Raw genomic sequence first — 14262 nt, 5'->3', positions numbered from 1 at the left:
TGTTTTGCTCAGCCTTTTAAAGGCATTTCAAAGCTTTTCTGCCCAGCTTGAATTTTAAGCATGATTTGCAACAGTACTTCCCCCACACGCATCCAAGGGAAGAAAGTCTCTTGCCAGCAGATTTTGTGCCTAGTGTCAGATGAAAAGAGCAGCTCTTTGCAGGCTAAGGCTGGAGCTGTCCAGAAGATCTGAAGACCAGGTTGGACCCTGCTGATTCTGACTTAGCATTGAAAATTTGGCTCAAGAGATGAAAGGGTAGCCAACTCTTTAGATGTTTGCTTCACAGAGGAGAGCACCATCCAACACCACACACAGGGTTACAGACAGCTCTCTGGAGAACTAAGCAATCAAGAGAAGCTTATTCTGGATCAAGACACACAGGAATTTGGAGAGCGGGGAAAAGATGAAAAGTAGCTGGTGGAGAAACATTTTCTGAGGAGCCTGGGTTGACAACAAAGTTCGGCATAGAAGTTCTGGGACCATCAGCTACAGAACTTCATTCAAGAGGAGTCCCCTGAGGGAAGAAGAAGTGGGGCCAGTGTCATGGGATGCATGCAAAATGCATCTCTCCAGCAGCAGCAGCAGAGCCTGCTGGGGACTGAGTCCGTGCTGCTGCAGGTTGGCTCTTCTCCAGAAACCAGCTGGCCAATTCCGAGCCTGCTAACAGCCTGCTGACATGGGAATAAGAAACTAATGAGGCCTTAACTCCTGTATGACTGCAGGCCAGGGTTTGGCTCAGAGCATAGCTTGGAGCCTGGCCAGGCTACACGGGAAACCATCACCCACGTTCAGAGGAGGAGGAGGAGGAGGAGGGTGGCAGTGACCGTGTGCCATGGTGACACTGCTCTGTTTACCAGGGCCCCATCACCAGCTCCAGGCATGGGGCACCCCATGAGTGCTCACCCCACTGAGCACCTTTTAAATGTGCCTGCGTTAAAGCTGCAAGCCCAGTAGCGACATTTCCTATGTTTGCTCTTCTTTCTTTCAATTTACAGCATGGTAATGAAGTATGAAAGAGACAAAGGAAAAGCAGCTACCATAGAGAGACCAGAGAAACCCAACTTTCACACAGAAAGCAAAGGAAAAGACCCAATTTTGCTCATGAAGCAGCCCTTGGGTTTTTCTGCTGAGTGCAAAGAAAGAGCTGGTGCAGTGTGACTGTTATGTGCTGTATCTTTACCATCAATCACATTTTAATGAGAGTAAATTGAAATTCCAGGCACACATTAATAATGAATTGATGAATTAACTCGGAGGAACCATCTGATGATGCTTCCACTGGGCTGTGATGTCTATAGCCTAACGTCACATTAGGTTACTTTCTCTACATTTTTAGGGAAAACTTTGCACTAAAACATTTGCTCCAAGGCCCAGATCTGCAAAGGGACTTATGTGCCTACATTTCAGTTTAACTGGAATTTTGGAAGTCACAAAATACGGTGACTCACACAAGACACACAGAGTCACCCAGGCACTTCAGCACTCACAGGCACCAGAGTCACTGGGACAGGCTGCCCAGGGCAGTGGTGGAGTCACCATCCCTGGAGGTATGCAAAAGGCATGGAAATGTTGCACTTAGGACCATGTTTCTGGCATTTCTGGGTTGATGGTTAGACTTGACCATCATGGAGTCCTTTCCAGCCTAAACAATTCTACGATAGAACAGATGCTCTGTCACCTTTGCAAGACAAACAGATGTCTTTGGCATTTACTTGAGTAACAGAAGGGTTTGATTTCCAAAGAAAGCAACTCAGGGGCTCTTATGTCTCCTTTCTGCTGTGAATGATGCCAGGCTCCAGTAAGACAGAGCAGACATCAGGAGTTTGTTGTCAGGATAAGCATCAGAAATCCCCTAAAACCCATCAGCTGCATTCCCTGGAAATGCAACCCACCATTAACATCACTTAAAATTCCAGTTTATCAAACCTTGGCTTCTCACTCTAGAGATTCCCAGCTCATTTCCCACCATGGCGGCCAAAAAAGTGGCTGTTGTAGCTGGTAAAATAGGTTTGGCTGGATCTGCAAGTACCACAGCATGGGATGTTTACTCTGTTTGGCATGGGGATACTTGTCCATGTGAGGATTTTGGAAATACCTTTCTTTGCAAAGCTCAGAACACATTTCCTGTTAAAGTGCTGGGATTTTCCAGCACAGAGTTAATAAAGCGGTCTGTTATACAGAAAATAAAAGATTACATCAAATCTTGGAGATGGATGGCTTTGGTGGACTTGGGTCATATTTTAGTTCCTAAAGAACTGCTTGGCCAAGGCAACAAAAAACCATCTACTACACCCAAGTAGTTTATTTGAATTCATCGCTCCTTTCTCCGATGTCTGTTGATGACATACAGAAATTAATGTAACTGGAGGCTGAGGCAGGAGTGGGTTCTGATCTTTCTCAGAGCACTGTTGGGCCTCCATGTCTCCACCAGCCTCAGGCACCACTGCAGTGCATCTCCTCTCTCCTCTCTCTCCATCACAACGTGACCTCTTCGTGCCTCGCTGCAGAGGAGAATTTACAGAGGGGGCTCTGCACTCTGCCACTGCTCCTCCGTGAGGTGCTCGGCAGAGCTGAGGTCCTTCCCTGTACCCTCACCCTTTCCTCTCCCAGCAACACACTGACTGGAGACATCCCCTCTCCAGATGTGTTTCTGATCAACAGCAGCCTCCAAACCCACACATCCACCCTTTAGGGCAGCTTCAAAACCAGAGGTGCCTAACACCCAATTGCTTACACCATGCTGCCGGCCCTTTTCAACACTCTGAAGTTTTATGGGCAAAATCTTCCTTGTGCCAAAGAGACCAATCACTGCTGCTTCAGACATGTGGGTCAGAAAGAAGTCTTTCCTCCAACTCACAGCACAGCTGGAGGAAGAGACCAGTGTGCTTCTCCAGCTTATTTTCCCTTTATCATAAGCTTATCTTTTGGATCCCTTCACCCCCATCCTAATATCCACAATCCCTTCCTCCCCACTGTGGGTTTTTCCCCAGCAGCCTGTTGACATGCGTCCTGAACTTATTTATAGCATGGCTTCAGCCACCTCACATGTTAACCTATTCCATATGTTTATTCTCCTTTGTGTGAAAAGGGGCTCTGCCAGCTCTCCTTTATCCCTGTGGCTTTTATTTTCAGGTGGTGGCCCAGCTGCTCAGCCATTCACATGAGACCTGGTTTTTTTTGCTCCAGTGAACAAAGGAGCAGCTCAGAAAGGGTCCAGGGTGATGACAGACATGCCAGCTCTACACCAGCCCTAACAAAGATGGATACCCAGCAGAAGGCTGGCACACCCTCCACAAGCTGCATAGCCAGTTTTACATCCCAAAGGGTTGAAAGTGGACTAGGTCATCTGTATCCAGAGGGATAGAAGCTGGGAAGCAACTTTCACCAGGGATTTATCCTTGGATTTTTCCTTCACTGAATTCCCAGCACGGTTTGCAAACTCTATTGTTAGCTTTTCTCATCATCTGTTGGCTCATCTCCATGGCTACTGTGATCCAGCCTCCCAAACTACTCTGAAGCCACTGCTTATTTCTGGTGTCCCACAGCTGACCAGTGTCCCCAGCACACTTTCTCCCACCCCAAATCTCAGGGATCAGCTTACCAAAAGCAGCCAGGTTTGGGTGGCACTTTCTGCAGCTGCAGCTCCAAGTCCCTGAACCTTCATACCCATACAAAGGGAAACATGAGCAACATCCAGGCACCACCACTCAAATGACTGGAAGCAAATTATATGATGAGTTGAGCCACTATTTTAAGGAAGAAATTCCCTATTATGTGGGTGATACAACATTGGCATAGTTCACCAAGAGATGTGGTGGATGCCCCATCCCTGGAAGTGTTCAACACTAGGCTGGACAACCTGATCTAGGGGAAGCTGTCCCTGCCCATTGCAGGGTGGTTGGGCTAATTGACTTTTAAAGGTCTTTTCTAAACCAAACCATTCTATGATTTGCCCAGCTCCCCATTTCACTTAACTTTCTAGCAGAGATGGTTGCTAAGCTTCTTACATTTATTCCTCAGAGATGGAGTGGCTGTGTGGCAGGTGCAATTTGCCCACAGGGCCCCATAAAAAATCACTGTAGTGGCACATCTGCCCTTCTCACCTTGTCTGCAAGCCCAGCTGCAGCCAGCCAGGGCTCTGCTCTGCAGAGCAGCCCCCAACATGCCATAAATGTGTGGAATAATGGCTTTCCTGGGGGACCATCAGAGATTGCAGCCGGCAGTGAGAGCCCAAGGGGCAACATCAGAGACACAACAAGCCCATGTTCAGCATCAGAGCAGTTTTAGAGCTGCTAAAAGCAAGCTGAAACAGCAACAGATCTCTCCTTATTGACTCACTTTTTCCTAGCAGCTTTTCCCAAACTTCTGCATGGGGCACTCTGGTTTTGCTCCTCCTGACTTGCAAGGAACATGTTGGTGGAGCTCCTTGACATTTGCATTCATCATGCCCTAAAGCCAGTCTGCTGTAAACCCACATTGCATTCTCCTCCCCGACTGCTCCAGCAGCTGCTCTCTATTTTTTTTTTTTACTGTGACAGCTTTTGATCCTTTCAATGGACAACAGTGAAACACCCTGTGTTTTTTCAGCCTCATAGCATCCCTTCCCCATCGATTGCAGAGACCTTGAGAGCACACTGTGACCAATACCCTGTTCTTCTCATTTTCCAAAGAAATGTTTTCAGTAGTGAACTCCCCAACCTTGGTGTTTCTTACGCAAAATGAATCAACAAAAAACTTCCCACAAAGAAAAAAAAAAAAGATAAAAGTAATTTTTGACCACCAGAAAGCATCAACCCAGGCTTATGTTCCCCCTGCTTTCTTCTTTGCTCCTTTTTTTCAGGTCAGCTTTAGACAGAAAAAAAAAAACCAGGCTGACGGTGATATCTCCAAGGCAATTTATGGGTCTCCCCTAGGAAGCAGCAGGAGTCTCATTATTTTATATTCTCCCGGACAGAATACTAAATTTGGGGAAAAGCCTGCCCCAGCCATAGCAATAAGAAAAGAAACTTTTCAAATTGCTCTCCAGAGCCCTCAGATTCCTGTTTCATTACCTCGGCATGAACAGTCCCAGGTGTCTTTTTTAATCCCTGTTGATCAACAGGGGCAAGGCTCGGCACGTCTCTGGCCAAAGGCTCATTCAATATTATGAGCAACCTTTAATATGAGCACAGGGAAAGGAAAAATATGCACTCTGCAAATTCACTTCACCTTTTCTGTTGTAAAACCTGCTGGATTTTAATGATTTCTACGTACCAGAAACCTCAGATTAGCTTTAAAGCCTTTAGTTCTAATTTTGGGTTTTTTTCCACTCTACAACAAAAAAAGCCCACAAACAAACAAAAAAACCCTACAACCGAACAAGAAGCCAAACAAGCAAACAAACCAAAACAACCCACACAACCCTGCTTAAGCCTGAACATAGACAAGATTGAGAAGTCTCATTTTTCTGGAAAACTGCCATGCCAGCAAGGGTAGAAAGAGATCGTTCAGATACAAAGAGGTGGGGGGGGGGGAATCAGATCCAAATACATCTGCAGATAAATATTTTATGCCCTTTCCGAATAGCTGGGTGGGATCAGGCGAGCACACGAGAGCCCTGTGCTGTGTGAGGCTGCCACCTCCTGGAGTCGACAGCCCTGACGCCAGGGCATCCACCAGAGATTGTGCAGGATTTGATATTTTAACCCAGAAATAATCATCTCACAGGGAATGTGAACTGATGTCACCATCTGCAGCTTTTATGGAGAGTGGAGAGGTTTTCTAAGAAGTTGGTTTGGAGATTAAACAAGCAGATGTGGAGCAGAGAGGGTGGATGTCAGCACCTGAAAAAGTGCTACAGGGAACTGGGGAAGGCAGCATTTCACCGGGAAAGGCACACGTTTCCCCATTAATTGCAACTTCTGCTATTTTATTGCAACGATGTTTCCTCCTGTTCTGGCTCCACCAGCCCACAGTCAGTGACATCTGCTCTGTCCCTTCTCCTGGAGCCACCCCACGGCACCACAGAGGTGGATACAGAGAGTCCAACAGATTTTGCTGCGTGAGCAGTGGTCTATGAGAGGGGAGAGGTGAGAGAGCTGCCCCACTACCTGCTGTGATTGCACAGCTCATGGCATCTTCTGGGTGCCCTGACTCCCTCTACGTGGATCAGAATAGCTCTGAGTGGGAGTAGGGATTGATTGCAGCCATTGTTTGTGGGGACAGGACCACTCTGGGTGCACCTGCCAGTCTTATGCCATGGACAAGTTTTGGGTCTGGGGATGGTGTTACCCTTGGCAGAGGGTAAGCTGGATGCTGATGTGTTTTAGGAGCATAAAGGTGTTGGTTTACTGCAGGAAAATAGTCCCCTGCTCTGCACATGAGCAAATATTAAGGTGAAGCAAGCCAAGTTCAAGAGCAGAAGAGGAAGGTTTTGTCGAGTAGACTCCCTCCCATTTGGCACAGGCGCGTTGCCTCACCACACACTGGACACAAAGGTGACAAAAGCCTATGTCAGGACATAAAAGCTACCCTTAATCTAAGATCCCTTAATGCTAAGGATAGAAAAACTCACAGGCCTCCAAGTGTCGTAATACAGAGAGGAAAAGCCCAAGTTGCTGACATGTAGGCTGTTGGCTGCTGCCAGGCTCTCTTGCAAAGGGAGAATCTGAACGGGATGCTGCAAGGAGTCAGCCTGGAAGTGACAGCATGAAATGCCCCCCACATCCGGCAAAGTTTCTGCCTTTTTCCAAGGATTTTTATTGACCAGGAGCAAACCCCCATAATCACTCTGAAACTGCTAGCAGCTCTCTGGGATTCCAAGTTAGGAATTAAAAACAAATTAGAGGTAACGATCTCTTAAATTGCTTCTGAATCTACTCTGTGGCTGAGAGTTTTGGTAGATTTGGACAATCAGGTCAAGCAAGGCGCAGGGCAAGCAGAAGGGTGACATAGAGTTTAGGAATATTTTCAAGCTTCCCATTAAATATTAGATGTGATGCGACTGCCCCTTCTTACTGAAAACAGTGGTAAGAAACTCAGTGAAAGCCAAAGCCAAGAACCTGACTCATCCTGGAGAAAGGCTGCTTCCCCCATGTGAATTGTGTCAGCAGAGTATTAATTGACTTTTGTATTATTTACTTCTTCTGTCCTTCTAGAAGGAGCTACATATAGTTATTCTTCTATTTGTAGGTACCCCAGAGCTACATGGGTGCAGAGGAGCTGCAGATAGAGAGACAGAGCAATGGGAACCAAAGGTCTCTTCAGTACTCCCTATCTTTTTCTGCACTGTAATGCCATGTTGGTTACCTAGGCCCGAAAGAATGAGCACTTACAGGTCTTCGGACTGATTTTCAGAAGGGGTAAACGTGCCACACGCTCTCATAGCATGGACATCCTGTGTTTGGCTGTCCAGATGAATGCCAGCATGGACACCCTGCACCAAAACACCACGAGTTCAGTTCTGAATGTCACACACAAGGTGGTGGGGCACATCTTGCTGTTAACAAATGGCTGAAGCTTATCTGTAGGAATTCATTTACTAATCATAATCAACGGCTTACGTGTTTGGGAAGGTGAAAGCAGCAGAAGTCAGTATTTAGAAGCAGGACAGGGTGAACCCTAAGCCACTTAGCACAAACTTGTTTGCAATGTCCTACTAATCCCCTGCTATCCTGTCTTCATTACCCTCATGTACACTGCACCTGTACGACTGATAACACAGCGATGTTTGGGAAGCAGATTTCAGACAGCCCCCCTTCCCCACCGAGGGACCACATCCAGCACTGTTTTAAAAGAGGTTTTGTATCTCATTGGAAGGTTTTTTTCTCCAAGCTTTTAGGGAAATAAAGCAAGCCAGTCTCCTGGGGGATGTGGTTTCTGCCAGTATCTCCAGCGGTCACCTCTGCTCAGAGTCTGGAATGTCCTGCTTTCAGCCAAGCACTGTCCTCATGCACAGAAGTCATCAGCTTTTCCAGACCATCCATGATGGCAGCTCTTCTGGACACTCCTGTGAGTGGATTCACCCTCCTGAAAATCATACCATGAGCTGAGAAGTTAGGACAGGGCTGGGAGCAGGGATGGCATGCTTCATGCATTAAGGTTTCCTACAGATGTTCCCCAAAGCACAGGGATGTTCCCCTCAGTGTTTAAGAGGCCTTTGAACTATGCCCTCAGTAACTTGGTCAGCCTTAGCAGTCAGACAGATGGACTTAGAGGACTCCTGTAGGTCCCTTCCAACTGAAATATTCTGGTTTTTTCTGTGTCACCCTACAGCACCCAGGTCTGTCTGGGGAATTGAGCTCCAGGACTGTGCCCATAAATGCTTTGTAAAGCCCATGGCCACCCTGAACCTAATCTTGCCACACACCTGTTAAATTCATATGGGTTTCTGTACAGGGTTAGTCCTGAGGATGAGCCCCAGGACAGTAAAGGGGAACAATGTTCCCACATTGCTCCTTGCTTTGCTGGTCCCATATGTCCAGCCAAGGTGGGAACAAAGATTCCTAACAGTTTCTCATATGAAAAGGAGGGCAGCAGCATCCTGTTACAATCTCACCATTCTCCTTTTTTTTAAATGACAAAAATTGTGATTTTAAGGCTTGCTTTTAATGGAGAATCAGTAACAGACATAAAATAATGTGTCTTCCTTTTGCATGGTAAATAGCCTGAGAAAAACACCCCTTCACTTAAGCCCTTCCAAACTGTCATGTTAAACATTCAGACCTGATTTGAGATATATTGTTTTAACACAGAAGAGCAACATGATCTGGTTATCAGACTACTTGCCTCCCAGGCACATCTTGAGGCATTGTTGGGCCAAATTCTGCACCTGACCTTGCTCTAGATAGATGTGAGTCAATTCCTGCTGTAGCCCACCAGGTTTAGGTTCCCATCTCAATGAAATTGCACATAAGACTGCCATGTAAGCAATGCCAGAGTAAGGAAAAGCAGATTACCTCCAGGAGTTAATCTTCCTATTTTCCTCTAGGAAAATTAATCTTTCCACTCAATGGAACTAGGGCATGAGGCCTCAATGCTCCCCACAGTCTGGGCAAAGGTTTTGTGCATCCCATCCTCTGGCAGGAGTGTGGCACTTTCCCTGGGTAGGCCAGGATTAACATAAAGTGGTTAACTTAACTAGCAACATATGTCTGCCTCTTTTTTCCCACTGCCATTTAATCTCTCTTATCCACTGACCATGCAAGCCTCCTGTAATCACTGCAGAGTAATTATGTGATTATTCCAACCCTCTAAATTACAGCTGCAGCTTGGACCCCAGCAATTGAGGGTGATGCAGCAAGGCTGACTTTCTCAACTGTTAGTTAATTACAATTAGACAGAACAAAAAAAAAAAAAAAACAACCCCCAAAAATGAATCACACAATAATAAAAATAAACCGCACAATAATAAAAACTAGGCTACACAATAGTAATAATAAAACAACCTGCTAGAAAATGCAACTTCTTCTGAGACTTTTCACCCCTATCTCTCTCATCACAAGGAAGATGAGAGTGGGAGCCATTAATAAGACGGCAATTTATGCTAATTTATCAGCACCTAAGCCCAAGAGCCTTAATAAAACTAGCTAAAAGGAACTTTATGATAAACAAAGGCAATTATGTTGTTGCTGTTGTTACAGTGGCATTTCAAATCCCATTATGCTGGAGTTTATTGTTGAACTGGCTTGGGCAGATTCTGGTGTCTTGGAAGGTATCCCTGCCTGTTCCAGTGAGGCTGGAATGAGATGGTCTTAAGGTATCTTCCAATCCAAAGTATTCTATGATCCTTTGAAATGAGGCTTTTGCAAAAGAAGTGATGAACTGTACAAAGATCAAGCTGCAGTCCCTCTTCTTGCCTTTATGATCCTTTCCTGAGCATGACTTTCCTCCAATGTCAGGGTTTTCCCACTGGTTAAAAAATATTAAAATTGAAGAAATCTGAGAGGATTTTTAATCATTTCACTGACTGTGGCTTGAGCGAGAAATATCCATGAATATTCTTCCTGAATCTGGCAAGTTCAGTCACATTCCGCTGAAGTGTCCCAAGCTGCCCTTCTGCTGCACACTGACATTCCCAGCCTGAGGAAAAGGATTTGGGCAGAAAGGTGGAAAGGGCATGAATGAAAAGAGAAAGGGAAGGCATCTTCCCCAAGGAGCACGTTAAGAGTCTATAGGTGAACCCTATCAGAAGTGGAAAAGATGAAGTTTTAAATCCATGATAATCTAAACTCCACTGAAATGAGTGGAGAAACACCTGATGAGTACGGATGATGTCTTGACTCTGATGCAGAACCACACACTACTGCACCTGGGCTGAGCTGTGCCCACAGTGGATGTGAACCCTTCAGGGGTGTAAATCCTCATCAGGAGGATTTGATCCAGCATTTCTATCTGGACTTGCTTTCCTCCTTTCCATTCAATCTTATCCCTCTGTGCTGCAATAACTTGAATGCAGGTCTTCCATCAGTCTTAAATTTATTTACCAAACAACAACACGCCGTCCAGCTACTCCTGGGTCCATTCAGGGCTTGCAGAGGGACAATGAACTGAAAGTGTGACCCAATCTGTAATTGATGCCATTGGCAAATTCAGAGCCATGTTGGGGACTGAATTACTGTAAGAGGCCATTTTAAGAAATAAATCATGTTGGGTCAAATGCCTCGTGGTGGTAACAAGCACAGCCCTAAAGAATGGCAAAAGAGTTTATTTATACAAATACCCATGGGCCACTGAGATTTTCCCCGCAGTGCCTCAAAGAGACAATGTTATTTTTTTGCAGTGTGACATCACAGGGTGATAAAAATAAAAGGAAGAGCAAAGAAACTCAAAACTGATGATAAATTGCAAAATAAACTGCAAACCAATAGAAGGAGAAGAATATCTTCCATCTCCGGAGGGAAGACGGAGAATGGCAAAGATGCACTTTACAACCCATTTTCTGGTGGAGACTAGGGGTCTGCTGACATTAATTTTACACATTCCCTTCTCTTCCCTCAAAGGAAGATCGAGCAAACCACTATGATTTAAGAAATGATAGCCCAGCAGACTTGCACTGCAGGCAACCTCCATCAAACATTAGCCTCTCGGCTGCACGACAGAGCAGTCAGTTTTCAGTCTGGTTTAGAAGCTCCTTATTTTATCACTTGCTGTTTATGATCAGAATATTTTATCTATTTTCACAAAAACCTTCTGTAAAATTCCCTATTCAACTGAAAATAGCAGGAGTTTCCCAGTCATATTTGGGAAAGAGTCATTAAAGTTCAGAAGGACTTTGCTACTGGCATAATTTTTTAGAAGAGATTAGAATTGATTTTGCTAAACCACACTTGAAAAAAATAAGAGAGGAAACGTTTCAGCAATTCTTCTAATCTGGCTTTGTTTGTTCTGTACTAATTTGTGAAGTGTTAGTGTCTGGATTTGTGTGAAGGAGAAGCAACCACAGCAGTTAATAATTTCATGTATATACCGCATTCGGGCTACAGAGATCAAGGACCTGAGGAAACAGAGGAACATCAATGAACCAGCCAGCCAAAGATAACATGAATCACTGGCACAAATGGTAATGAAAAGCAAATCTTCTGGTTTGCCAAGACTACTGTGAGCCATTGGCAGTGCCTCCACTGGAGGTTACAGCCAAAGGAAAGTCTTATATATTCATGAGATGAGCAAGTGGTTCACAAATGCTTCTGGCCTTATAACAGGATGAGAAGGGAGTAAAAAACCACCAAACACCTTTAATGGATTACCTACACCAGGGAGTTAAGCATTCTCAGGACCACTGCCAAGCCCTGCGTGCATTTGCAGTCTGGGCTGCTGCTGTGTCCCTCTCACAGCTGTGACACAGCTGTGATAGTATTCATCCAAGCTGTGGGCAACCCAGCTTCTGCCCAGCCTCAGTCCAAATCTGCACACCCCCCATGGCTATTCCAGACACCTGTGCTTTGGATGATATGTAGCTGGGCATAATCCCACTCCTCCTGATTTTACCTGGTGGAAAAAATGACTGCAGCAGCTGAAACACAGAAGCCAGAAGCTATGAAGAATCCAGGATCATCTCAAGAGGGATGACCTGGTTGGTGTCTCAGCTGTGAAGACCAAGACGCAAAAGAGAAATGTTTGCTGAAGCAGAGCCCAGAGCTCTGAGCTCCTTCTCTCATTGGGAACTCCCTCAGAGCAGGACTGCAGAGTAAACATTTTTGCTCAGGCCATATGATGCTATGCCCCTCATCAAACAGGCTCAGCAAGACACCTGGGACCATGAACAATGACAGCCATGAATCCAAATGCAAAACCTGTTGGAAGAGGAATCAAACGAGTCTCTCTCCTTCTGCAGAGATTCTCCAAGCACCACATGGTGGAGGTAGGGATTCTCCATTCCTTCATCCTGTGTGGAGTTCAGCGTGGAGCAAACCCAGCACAAGCCAAATATACAAGGTCAGCATCATCACTCAGCCTCAGCTCACAGTCATTACTCATAATACTGGAGACCCTTAGGCCAGGGACAGATTTGGGGTGTTAAGGAAGGTTAAGTGGCAACAAATAAGTTTGTGAAGCACACCTGCAGAAGGAGAAGCAGCCAAGCACGACAGGAGAGGGATCTCCATTTTTGATTCAATACCTGCAGGGCAGCACATAGCCTGTGGTATTTTAGGCACTTCCAGAGAATACCACCTCCACCTAAATGACTTTTTAGTCAGGTCCAAGCACTGCTACCCTTGTCCTAAGGGCCACGGATGCTGTTGGGAGCTCCATTATCTTTTTGTGCTGAGCTCACATTGCTCTGTTTAAAAGATTAATGAGACACATATTCTCAATCAAGAAGCAATTTCAGAAAATCTTACTTTCAATCGTCTGTACAGCCCAGCTAGGAGCATCATCTGCCCTTCTTTTGGTTCCAGCAAAATATTTTATGGATATTTATTTCCCAGAGTAGGATTTGCACATTGATGGACTGAATATTGATGGTGCTGAAGCCAGGTAACCATTGCAGATCTAATGGTGCACAGAGTGTGCTGAACTGTCCAACAGCAATTTGGAGTAGGAAGGTGCAGAGATGAGGATACTCAGGCTTTTTCCTTGAATGATGTGATGAGTTTTGCATTTGAAGAACACATTGTCCAGGGGTGAACAGCAAGGGGTTGAAGAACACCTGGCTGTAGGTGGATGAAGAACCACAGATGGTGGGTCTCAGACAGGCTGAGCTCCCCTAGCTGAGCTTAAGAGGGCTTCTCCCACTAAGCAAGGTATTACTCTATTTCAAGAATTCATAATTTGTGTCTAGAGAACCTCACCTTGTCCTTACCATTCTGCCATGTTATGTCTGTATCCAACATGAATTCCTGGGAGTTCATGCAGTCGCCATGCAGCTCAGCATGAAGCCATAGCAGAAAGATGCAAGGGGAGACCACAGGAGTAGCCTACTTCTGTCCTCTGATTGTTTTAGAGGTAAAACAACTGGCAACACTTCAACTTGAGACACTCAAAGTCACACTACATGACTCGTAAGCAGAAGACAGGAAGCCAGAGGCTGTGTCCTGCTCTGTCACCAGCCTGGGATGCTCAAAGGGAAAGGTTTTGGCCATGGTTTTCATGGAGGAACAGTCAAGACGTTGGCTCAGGCTCCCATCAGGACAACAGCCTGAGCTGAACATGCACTAGAAAAGTCAAGTTGTAGCAATGACATTTAACTGACTCCAGAAGCCTGCTGGTTCCTTTTTGGCCATCTCTTGTCAGTATCACCTTGTTTCTTATCCTGGAAATCAATATCCTCATAACACAACTCCCTGTTTTTCAGCCGTAAATTAGCTCACATTGCAATTTGTATTATGGCACTTAGGAAAAAAATACACATTCAGCTCCACTTTAACTGTTTTAACAGCACTCAGTCAGTCTCTCAGGAGCTCACAGAAGCACTGTGTGTGCTGGCTGCTCTTCTAAGAGGCCCATCCATCTCTGTCCCTCTGCTCATTCTTTTACAGCTCTGCAATGTTCTCATTTTTTCCTTTACTTTTAGGGCTATTTTGACAGGTTTCATAACCCTATTCCTCTTACTCAGAATAGCTTGCAAGTGCACTCTGATTCTACCACAAATCTTCCTCCAGCGTTTGTATCTCCCTGATCCTCTGTGGTAACAACGTGTACGTCAGCTGCAGGGTCTTGAACCCCTAGGTTCCTCCTCACCCATCCTCAGATTTTGAGGTCCACTCTGTAGACATCTACCTTTGCTGATATCCTCCACCAAGTTTTTCTGCAGGGCTTGAGGCAGGGAGAAACTCAAACTCA

Source organism: Zonotrichia albicollis, chromosome 2 (genome assembly GCF_047830755.1).
Source record: "Zonotrichia albicollis isolate bZonAlb1 chromosome 2, bZonAlb1.hap1, whole genome shotgun sequence".
Classification (NCBI taxonomy): Eukaryota; Metazoa; Chordata; class Aves; order Passeriformes; family Passerellidae; genus Zonotrichia; species Zonotrichia albicollis.
The sequence above is the reverse complement of the archived record's forward strand: the minus strand, read 5'-3'. Positions refer to the sequence as shown.